The following is a 12,333-nucleotide window of genomic DNA, read 5'->3' on the forward strand; positions in this document are numbered from 1 at the left end:
CGTCAACCGTCTCTCAAGACCCTCCCTTGACGATTCCCCATATGATTCCCAATCTTATTCGACTTGTAGTGCCCGAAGGGTTTTCACTATCAAGCCTCTCTCATTTGGGTTTTTCTCTCAGCTTTCATCGCCTTATGGTACCTGTAAAGGTTTTCACCGATAAGACTCTCTTATTTGTATCACTTTCCAGCTGGGAATTTGGAGTGTCGCCGGTATGACTCTTTCTGCTGGAGATTAGAGTCCTTTCTGCTGTGGAACAGAATGTTATGTTCGCGGTAAGACTCTTGTTTGTCTGACTTGGCATCTTTTGAAGACTGGTCAGAAGGTCTTTCTTTGGACCGTAATGTGGGTTTTGGACAGGGCTAGAAAGAAAGGGTATTAAAGGCTCAAAAATGAATGGATTTTGGGTTATTAATTACAACCTTCGGAACTAGATTTATTTACAACAAACGCAACCTTTGCCCCAGTTTCTTGCTTGGAGATTATTTTAATTGATTTTTTTTCATTTTTTCAAAACTATGACCGAGCCGTGAAGCGCCTACGTATCCTCTTTGAGGAATCAGGTCAAACGTAGTTCCCATTCCTCTTTTCATTCCGACTTTCTTTTGTTGTTTTTTTTTTCTTTCTTTTTTTTTTGTTATCATTTTTCTCTTTTTTTGTTTTGTTGTTGTTGTTTTTTTTCATGCCATATGCTTGCATTTTCTAGTCGTTTTTACTGATTCCGAACGAGGGGTACGAAAGAAAACAATAAGGCTCAAAAGGGGTTAACGAAGGATAAAGTGTTTAGGTAGCAGAACAAAATGCCTTCGTCATTCCAGTCTTCAAAACATGCCAAGTGCAAACAACACAATTTGAACATAGATTTATAGTCTCTTCCGATGGTGCCGGACTTGACAATTATGTTAAACATTTTATTTTTCCTTGTCATTTCAAAAGCACCGTTGGGTGACACTCTCACCCTCATTATCTTGAACGGCCCTCATGCCAATTTGGCGAATCTTGCTTTTAACGGTTTTTCTTTGTGTTTCACTTGCCCCAGTTCCACATGACTCGGGCTCTGAATAATCTCAAACCGTTCTTATTTCCTTTAAATGGTCTGATCACCTTTTCGGGGTTTTATGATTAACTTTAAATGCTAGGCCCAAACTGTGCGTGCATGTCATGTCACTAGAATCGGCATTGAATAAAAATGACACAATGACTAAACAGAAAGATGACTGGGAATAATCAAAGACTGAATTTTTTTGCATTGGACTGAACAAATGGTTTTAAAAACAAAGCAAACCGGAATAAAATCCTAAACAACTTGGACAAAACTTAAACAAATCGCTATGACAAAACGGAAAGATAAGCGGAAAGATATTGACACAAAACAAATCCGAATTACAATCCTAATAATCCGAACAACGGAAATGGCAACAAAATAGACCATCAAAGATCCTCTCCGGTTGACCCAAAATGGAGTGTCTTTCCAACTATCCAAGCACGGCATCTCCGGCTGACCCAAAATGGAGTATCCTCCAACTACAAAACATGACATTTTAGCCATTGAGCTCTATATCAACATTGCCAAGACCATCCCCAACTTCAGTATTATCAACATCAATTAACAAGTTCTCAAGATGATTCGCCTGCTCCCTGTCACTGTCGTCGATCACAATTGCCCCTTCCTGAATCATTCTTTCGATTTCCTTTTTCAAAGAACGACAGTCTTCAATGCTATGCCCTTGGACATTAGAGTGGTACATGCATGAAAGTGTTTCCTTGCCTTTGTTTCCCCCCATGCCCCTGTTTTCTAGGGTCGTTGGGTGCTTGAAAGTGTTGTGAAGGCAAGAATGCATTATGTGGTGCTGGCTCTCGCCATTGGGGGTGACCTGATGGTTGAACCTGCGACCGGGCCTTGTTCGGAGGATAATACTGAGGCGGATTATATAGATCTCGGGGGCAGGCTTGGGCATGATGGGCTGAAAAAAGTGGCTTTGATGGTGGGTAGTAGGGTTGTGGAAGGTTGTATGGAGTGTGTGGATAATTTGGATGACTGGGCCTGGGCTGGTAGTGAGGGGAAGGACCTCTGAATTTGGACCCAGTACCTGCTTCGACTGATGCGACCTCGAGCGCACCTCCCGCGCCGCTCTGAATAGCCTGGGTCGTCGCCTTGAGCACTGAGTAATTTAGGATTTTGTCAGACCTTAGGCCCTCCTCTATCATGACCCCTATCTTTATCACTTCATTGAAGGATTTCCCAACCGTTGTCACCAAGTGACCAAAGTAAGTTGGATCAAGTGTTTGCAAGAAGTAGTCCACCATTTCTCCCTCTTTCATGGGAGGATCAACTCTGGCCGCTTGTTCTCTCCAGCGGAAACCAAACTCACGAAAACTTTCCCCAGGCTTCTTTCCAGTCCTCAACAATGTGAGACGGTCCGGGACTATCTCGAGATTGTATTGAAAATGACCTGGGAAAGCCTGTGCCAGATTATCCCAAGTGTACCATCTGCTGGAATCCTGCCTGGTATACCATTCTAGTGCCGATCCACTCAGACTTTGGCCGAAATAAGCTATCAGCAGCTCATCTTTGCCACCTGCCCATCTCATTTTGCTACAGAATCCTCGCAAATGCGCCATGGAATCACCGTGCCCTTCATATAAATCAAACTTAGACATCTTGAACCCAACCGGGAGTTGGACATCCGGGAAAGGGCATAGATCCTTGTAGGCCACGCTGACCTGGTTGCCCAATCCGTGCAGGTTCCTGAAGGATTGCTCCAGGCTCTTGAACTTCCTCGTCACCTCATCTTGTTCGGGGATTTTAACCGGCTTTTCAATCTCTGCCGGTACCTCTAAGTGCGGATTGTAGGTATGGGGTTCTGGTGCATGAAATGTGGGCTCAGGGGGATAGTATTGCGTATCAGGAGCCTGAAACAATGGCTCGATGGTCGTTCTTTGCAGGGTGACTGATGTGGGTCCCACAAAAGTGGGAACATTTGGTGTCGGGAGAGGTTGATGGGATGGTGGAGCTTGGGAATCATGGGGGCTTCTCTCCTGATGATAACGGTGATTCGGGAGGCTTGTTAAAGGGCCGGAGTGAGGGTATTCCGGCATGTGCCCCAATGGCTCAGGGCTCTTTTGTGCTTTGGCTAGAGCTAGCTGCATTGCATTCATCTCTAGTCCCATCCTTTTTATCTTTTCCATCGCTTCCTTTAACAACTGGCTCATCGACCTTTCTTCCTCGGTACTATTCTCTGAAGTAGTCATGCTTGTCATTATCGGTCCTTTGGATCTAGTTTGGTAAGGGTGTGTTGCCAGAATTCTTTAACAACTAACTGTTTGAGATTCGGAAAACAACAAACTTGTTAGCGTTTAGAGTTTAACAGATTTGATAACAACACATTGAGGATGCAATGCCCCTAGGCAGTTAACCGTTTCTAACATGCTTTGCTTCAAACAACATGCGTCATCCCGGCTTGCTTATTTGCCCCTTTGAAGTACTTTGGGAACCCCTGTATTTTATTCTATTTTGAATTTTATTTTTCTTTATTAATGGCGGTCGAATCTTATGGAGATTGCCTACGTATCATGACCCCGCATGAATCAGACCTTGCGTAGTTCGGACCAATAAAAGATAAACAATAATAAACATTTTTTTCACAATTTTCATATTAAAACAAATTGGGTTTCAAAGGTTTGAAGATGACCTACAAACTCGAAAATCAAACAACCCACATATTCTAATAAAAAGATTTACAAACTCCAAAGCAAATGGCCAGCTTCCTTTCTCCGTTTGACAAATGCAACCGAACGGTTATTTTTGCAAACGTGGCCCCTTCCAAATTCCACATGAATTTGAGGCCGAGGAGGATTATTTTATGACACTTTTACAAACTTGTCCGTTCTTTTACGAAAATAACCTTTCGACAACTGAAAGATACTCTAAGGCTATTTCGGCAAGAACGGTTTTAAGACGCGGCCGAAGCTGGCTCGGCTTCTTTTGACTAAAATTCAAACGGTATTCACTTGACCGCTGACTCTTTGTTTTTTTTTCTTTTCAAATTACAATAAAAAACTGGTGTTGCAAACACGGCCCTTCAGCACCTCGGGGACGAAGATTTTTAAGGCTGAGTGGGTCAACTGGATCAAAATCCTAAAATGACCCAAAGGTGGTTGTTTATGCAAAGTCAGTCTTCCGGCATCCCTTTCGGGAACATTCAGCTATTTATGACAAAACAGAATCACCTGAATTAAAATTTGACACATATTTTTTGTTATTTATTTATTTTTGGCTTTTTTAGCAAAATGGGGGTTGGACCCGATGAGGGTTGCCTACGTATCTCACATCCGGTGAGAATCAAACCCGCGTAGTTCGGGCCAACGAGAAGGGAGTAAATAAACTATATATATGTATATATTTTTTTTTTTTTTTTTTTATTATTTTTTTGAAAGAATGACTTCTAAGAACTCCTTTTCTTTTGACTTGAACTTTGAGAATTTCAAAGGGAAGATAATAATTAATTTTTTCGTTTTTTCATTTGTTTTTCTTATTCTAAAGAAAAAAGAAAATGTATTTTGGAATTTTACCTTTAATAAAAGAAATGCTTAAAAAAAATATTTTTTGAATTTTCTTTTGATTTTTTTTTGGATTATATATATATTTATTTTGGAACAAATAATAAAATCACGTTCAACGTCCGACTATTTTTATTTTTTATTTTTGGCATTTTCATGGACAAACAAAATTAAAAAATAAAAATAAAAAAAAACATTTTAAAAACCAAGCTCTTTTTCATTTTCATTTAATGGTAAAACAAATTATTTTCTTTTCTATATTTAAAAAAAAAACAAGACAGAACAATGATGATTTTTTTTAATTTTTCCTTTGCTTTTAATATAACAAACTAATAAGACATTTTTTTTTCTCAAAATTTCGGCAGAGTTTCGATACTACTCGGACATTGATTTTTTTTTTTTCTAAAAATAAGTAGTTATATCTCTACACTGTTATTTTCTCCTCTTTTTCACGATTTTTTTTAATCTGTGGGAAATGATGAAAACATACAAAATCTTTTGAATTTTCATGTTTTTTTATATATATATGTATTTTTTTTTATTATTATTTTTCAAAAATGTGGCATGGGAAACGTAAGGATTTCCAAGACATCTTGGATTCCGCAAATGTTCCCCGTGCGCTTTTCCCAACATGTGAAGCATGGGGGACATGTGGAATACCAAGACTTCTTGGATTCCACAAATGTTCCCCATGTGTTTTTTCCCAAAAATGAAGCGTGGGAGACATGTGGAATACCAAGACTTCTTGAATTCCACAATGTTCCCCATGTGCTTAATTAACATAATAGCATGCTTATCAAAAATCGTGCAACTTTCTTATTTAACGTGATCAGCATGATAAGGAGTGTCATTTGTCCGCAAATATCATTGGTCCGCCAAATGACCCATTCACCCTTGAATAAATACAACATGTAGCACATAGGATGCCCAAAAGATGGTCTATTATTTCAGGTTGCTTGTCCTAGACGGACCCAACCCCTGTGTTGAGTCCCCTAAGTCAAATGCACATGATGCAAATAAACGTTCCTACTAGGGATCCGACATGAAGCTGAGTTATTCTAGGTTCAAAACCTGGGTGTTTGTTCTAGACCTAGCTTACCCGAGCGGACAGCTCGAGCCGAGGGGGGCAGCGTACCGGGAATACAGAAGCTTCACCGGCTTAGCAACTTATTCGAACCTCGTTCTAAATTGGGATTTGACACTATACAGAAAAGAAGTCGTACGAAGTACGCCCCTTCTTCATGATTCAGAAGACTCAGAAAGGATAGGGGTTTCGGCACAGTTTATATACAGTTCACGTAATATCAAAGCGGTAAAAGCAGCATTTAGCACATTAGGCTCAAACATGTAAAAAATCAGATAAAACCAAATACAACAATTTATCTAAGCTCGAATTTCTAACCCTGAACCAGTGGTTCTGGGTCGAAATCCCCAGCAGAGTCGTCAGAGCTGTCACACCTCCTTTTTCCGCACCCGCGAGGGTGCAAGGGAGTTTTTAACAATTAAAGGACAATCGAAACAGGATTGGTTTATTTATTTCAGAGTCACCACTTGGGAGATTTAGGGTGTCCCAAGTCACCAATTTTAATCCCGAATTGAGGAAAAGAATGACTCCATATTACAGTCTGCGTACCAGAAATTCGGATAAGGAATTCTGTTAACCTGGGAGAAGGTGTTAGGCATTCCCGAGTTTCGTGGTTCTAGCACGGTCGCTCAACTGTTATATTCGGCTTGATTATCTGATTTTGTACAAATATGAACTTATGTACAAATTTTAACTTTTTACCGCTTTCATAATTATTATTATTAAGAATGTGAACATCGCTTAAAACATGTCTTTGGACTGTGTCACATGGAATGCACCCACAATCCGGAACATATTTTATTTGACGTTTTGGGATTTGGATTTGGGTCGCATGAAATGCACACCCAAGTTTAAGAAAGTAGATTACTAAACACGCACCTAAAGAGACTATCGTGTTATTATTTTGGGAAGGCCGTGAAATTCGCTAAACGACCCTCCTGAATTCTGAGTAATTTAAAACAAGTATTTACTGAGGGCCCCGCAATTTGTATTTTTATTCGGCGAGGCTCATCTCATCTTTATTTTTTAAAGGAATTTGCAACGTCGTGGACATGCATCTCGAACCACATTACAATCAATGTACCCGCGATTTAGAGACACATTTCAACTCCGCTGAGATTTGGATTTGGGTCACATAAATGTGCACCCGAGTTAGGGAGAATAAATTATTAAAGGCGCGCCTAAAGCAACTAGCGCATTATTATTTTAGGTAGGGCCGTGAAATTTGCTAAACGGCCCGTCCCGGAATCTAAGTATTTAACACATATTTTTTGTGAGGGCCCTGCAATCTGTGCGTATTCATTTGGCGAGGCTCGTCTCATTTTTATTATCATCTCATTTATATTATTGTTTTTTTATATATAAGGGTAAGCTTAAACCAACTACAATTCTCTAATTTGTTTGTCTCTAAAAAGGAAATACTAATTTATTAATCTAACAATGGATGGCTAGTAGGATGTATGGCTAATAGAGAGTGTTTTAAGCTTGACAAATTATAATTAATCATGAGCATACATTAGAACTAAACCATATGTCAACCAACAGAATAATGACTAGCAAAGTCATGATAGGACTTACTAAATCAATCCGACTACAAATTCGGCAAGTTAGTCACGATCATGAAAAACTTTTGCACAACTTTTCGTCTAGCACGCCAATTTGAGATAGCAGTAACATAAACACCAAAACTAAAACTCGACAGATTTAAACAAAAATTTCAACATAACATGTGTTCGAGCTCGGACATGATAGTAGCCGATATCCACTCAAATAAAGATTAGAAACGAACCTCTAATGACAAACACTGCTGGAGGTTTACAATTCATTTATCGAACCGAAATGGAACCATAGTCGGCGAGATGAAGCAAACGAAACCAACGAACTAGAACCTCACATCGACACTCGAACAGACTTCAAATGGGAAACCATAGAAACAGTCATCAAAGCTCAAACGGAATAGCTCGCGCCATAAGCTCAAACGCGAACGGACAGAGGATGGGTCATGGCTGCTACTGGTGTTTCCAGGTGATCGTTTGGACGTGAGGGGTTGGACGACGCAATGCAGCAGCCGCAATAGCGCTGCTCGCTGGGCTGGGGTATGGCTGGAGGTTTGATGGATTGGTTTTCGACTGGTGGAGTTTGAAGACGGGTGAGTTGGGGAAGCTGGACGGGATGGAGGGAGTTGGTGGCGTGACGGACAGTGACGACGCAGCAGCAACAACTGTGGTCGTCGGCTTACAATGGAGGAGTGGTTGCGACAGTAGTGGTGGGTTTCACGGAGGAAAAGTCTGTTTAGTGGTGGTTTTAGGGCAGTGGGGGAGTTGGTCGGAGATGGTGTTTGGGGTGGTTTGCTGGTTTTTCGACTGGTTTTGGACAGTAGGTTTTAGGTGTTGGGGGGGTAGGGATCATTAGGGTTTTGCTTTGGTTCTTCTCCTTTTGGAGAAGATGAATGAACAGTGGTCTCCCCAAAATTCTTTTTCAAAGTCCTCCGTTGGTTTTTGGTTCTTCTTCCTAAAAGGAAGAAGATGAACAGTCGTTTGTTCAAAAATTTTCCAAGTCCTGTTCGTTTCCCAAAATTTCAAAATCCTCCCTTCCTTTTCAAAGTCCCCAGTCCGTGTCTTTGTATGGTTTTGCCCAGGGAAATGAGCCCCACGTGTGGTGGGGTTCGAGACTTGTGTCCCCCACGCGTGGTGGGGCTCCCCATGTGTCGTGGACTCAGTTTATTATGAGCTAGGTCCGAAAATGAGGCCTAAAACCGGGTAGTTTGAACCCGAATATTATTCTTTTGCCCGGACCCGAGAAATAGGAACACGACGTTGCTCAACTAGTCCTATGTAAGCAAAATAACTAACAAAATAAGACTAATATTTAAACAAAACTATATATTTTTAAGTATATTTTTCAAGATTTAAAATAGCTACAAAATATTAATAAAACTATTTTTTTGTAATTTTCGTTTTTATATAAGGATAAAATATAAAGTAATATTTTTTGTATTTTTCAAAAATTAAAATGACAATAAAATATTAATAGAACTATATTTTTTGGTAATTTTCGAAATTATATAAAGTACAAAAATAAAGTACAATTTTTGTATTTTTTCAAGTTTATGAGAAATACATAAACTAAAAATTTATATATATATTTTTGTAATTTTTTTCTTTTGCGACAAAATAAAGTAAAAATGGTTAAAATGGCTATATTAGACCCAATTTCACATATTCACGCTAAAAATGTGAAAATTCTCGAGGAGGGTCAAAAATCAGGTGTCTATACTAAGAACTTGGATACATTTGGTCTGGGGTTCAAGCCCACAGTCGCAGATGTGAGAAGAGCCAGAAAAATGAAACAGAGAGCATGGGCCCTTCCAAAGCCAGTCCCTCGTCTATCTCAATCATTTGTCAGGCCTGGTACCAGAAAGTACCCACTAACGTCGGTTCCCATTCCGGTGGTTGATGTGGATGGAGATTTGATGGAAAGGTTCGAGAGGATATTCGCCGATGTGAACGTGTTGGAAGCTGGAGAGGGTTCTAGCAAGGCAAAGGTGCAATTTGTTGGGCCCGATGCAAAGATTAACAATTGGGAAGCTACTCCTCTCCCCACCAAGAGGGAGTTTTGATAGTTTGATTTGATTTTCTTTCAATTTATCTGGATTATTCCAGGGTTGTAATTCAGATTCTATGTTCCGTCCGTTTGGATGTATAAACGCCGTTATCTTTAATTTCAATGAAATGCAATTTCTTTTTTCCTTCTTCCTAATAGTTTTATTTTTGTTTTCCTTTCTTCCTTGTACAGTTCTTTTTATGATGGCCTCAATGATATGACATGCATGCGGAATCTTCGGCCCAGTCTTAAAAGCCAATCTAGTTCTGAAATAGTAATTCAAGAAATAGAATATGATGTTGAATCGGAATATGACGAGGATGAAGCCTTTGAAGAGATTAGTAAAGAATTAAGCCATTTTGAAGAAAAACTCAAGCCTAACCTGAGTGATATAGAAGCAATCAAGGGGACCAAGATAATGTTCAGGAAACTAAAATAATTGTCCATCTTGAACCACAACTCATAGAGGAGATAATTAAAACACTGTTCGAGTATAAAGATGTTTTTGCATGGTCCTATGACGACATGCCAGGTCTAAGCACTGGTTTGGTGGTTCACAAATTGCCCACTGATCCGACATTCCCCCTATCAAGCAGAAGCTGAGGAAATTTAAAACTAATATGAGTGTGAAAATTAAGGAAAAAGTCACCAAACAGTTTGAGGCCAAGGTCATTCGGGTCACTCGATATCCCACTTGGTTAGCTAATGTAGTGCATGTGCCAAAGAAGGATGGCAAGACCAGGGTGTGTGTTGATTATCGAGACCTCAACAAGGCGAGTCCTAAGGATAACTTCCCATTGCTGAACATCCATATATTGATCGATAATTGTGCCAAACATGAGATTGGTTCTTTTGTGGATTGTTATGCGGGCTACCACCAGATTTTAATGGATGAAGAAGACGCAGAAAAGACAGCATTCATCACGCCATGGGAAATGTATTGCTATCGGGTCATGCCATTTGGTTTGAAAAATGCCGGGGCAACCTACATGAGGGCAATAACGACCATATTCCACGACATGATACACAAGGAGATCGAGGTTTATTTGGATAATGTGATTGTAAAGTCTAGAAAGCAGTCTGACCATGTCAGAGATTTGAGAAAGTTCTTCCAAAGGTTTTGCAGGTACAATCTCAAGCTCAATCCTACAAAATGCGCGTTCAATGTTCCGTCTGGAAAGTTATTGGGATTCATAGTCAGCCGATAAGGTATTGAATTAGACCCGTCAAAAATCAAAGCCATCTAGGAATTGCCACCTCCGAAGAACAAGACTGAGGTGATGAGTCTGTTGGGAAGATTGAATTACATCAACCGGTTTATTGCTCAGCTCACAACAACTTGTGAGCCTATCTTCAAATTGTTACAGAAAGATGCTGCAGTCAAGTGGACAGATGAATGTCAGGAAGCATTTGATAAGATAAAGGGGTACTTGTCAAACCCACCTGTGTTGGTCCTGCCAGAACCAGAGAGACCTTTGATTCTGTATTTGACAGTCTTGGACAATTTATTTGGATGCGTGTTGGGACAGCATGACATCACTGGCAGGAAAGAGCAGACCATATATTATCTCAGCAAAAAGTTCACATCTTACGAGGTTAAGTACACTCAGCTTGAAAGGACGTGTTGCGCCCTAACCTGGGTAGCCCAGAAGCTGAAACATTATTTGTCATCTTATACTACTTACCTTATCTCTCTCTTGGATCCATTTAACTATATCTTCCAGAAGCCTATGCCCACGGGAAGGCTCGCAAAGTGACAGATCTTGCTCATAGAATTTGACATTATCTATGTGATCAGGACCGCAATGAAAGCACAAACATTGTACGACCATTTGGCTGAGAATCCTTTGGATGAAGAATATCAACCTTTGAAGACTTACTTCCCTGATGAAGAGGTAATTCACATTGATGAGTCGGAACAGATCGAAAGGCCATGATGGAGGCTTTTCTTTGATGGTGCTGCTAACATGAAATGCGTTAGCATAGGAGCAGTACTTGCTTCTGAAACAGGGCATCATTACCCTGTTACAGCACAACTTCAGTTCAACTGTACTAACAATATGGCGGAATACGAGGCATGCATTTTGGGTTTGAGGATGGCTGTGGACATGGGTGTCCAGGAAGTCTTGGTCTTGGGTGACTCGGACCTTCTGGTACACCAGATTCAGGGAGAATGGGAAACACGGGATTTAAAACTCATACCGTACCGGCAATGCTTGCATTATCTTTGTCAACAATTTCAATCAATAGAGTTTAGGCATATTCCGAGGATCCACAATGAGGTTGTCGTTGCTTTGGCTACTCTGGCGTCAATGTTACATCATCCAGATAAGGCTTATGTAGACCCGTTGCATATTCAGGTCCATGATCAGCATGCTTATTATAACATGGTGGAGGAAGAGCTCGATGGGGAACCTTGGTTTCACGATATCAAGGAATACATCCGAAGGGGAGTATATCCGGTACAAGCCACAGGTGATCAAAAGAGAACAATTCGTTGCTTGGCAAGTGGATTTTTCTTCAGTGGAGGAGTTTTGTACAAAAGAACTCCAGATCTCGGGTTATTAAGATGTGTAGATGCCAGACAGGCCGCGACTATCATGACCGAAGTACATTCTGGAGTTTGTGAACCGCACATGAGTGGGTATGTGCTGGCAAAGAAGATCCTCCAGGCAGGTTATTATTGGCTCACTATGGAGCGAGATTGTATCAGTTTCGTGCGCAAATGTCATTAGTACCAAGTGCATGGAGATTTGATTCATTCTCCACCATCTGAATTACATACAATATCTGCACCATGGCCTTTTGTTGCTTGGGGAATGGATGTCATTGGACCAATCGAGCCAGCAGCGTCCAACGGGCACAGGTTTATTCTGGTGGCCATCGATTATTTCACCAAGTGGGTAGAGGCTAAAACATTCAAGTCTGTAACCAGGAAGGCGGTGGTTGATTTTGTGCATTTAAAGAAAATACTTCGGAAAAAGGTGGAAGGTTCTGGGCAGTGACATGAAAAGCTGTTGTTTGCATTGATGGGTTACCGCACTACTGTCCGTGCTTCAGTAGGGGCGACTCCTTATTTGTTGGTG

Source organism: Nicotiana tabacum, chromosome 6, assembly GCF_000715075.1.
Source record: "Nicotiana tabacum cultivar K326 chromosome 6, ASM71507v2, whole genome shotgun sequence".
NCBI classification, from domain to species: Eukaryota; Viridiplantae; Streptophyta; class Magnoliopsida; order Solanales; family Solanaceae; genus Nicotiana; species Nicotiana tabacum.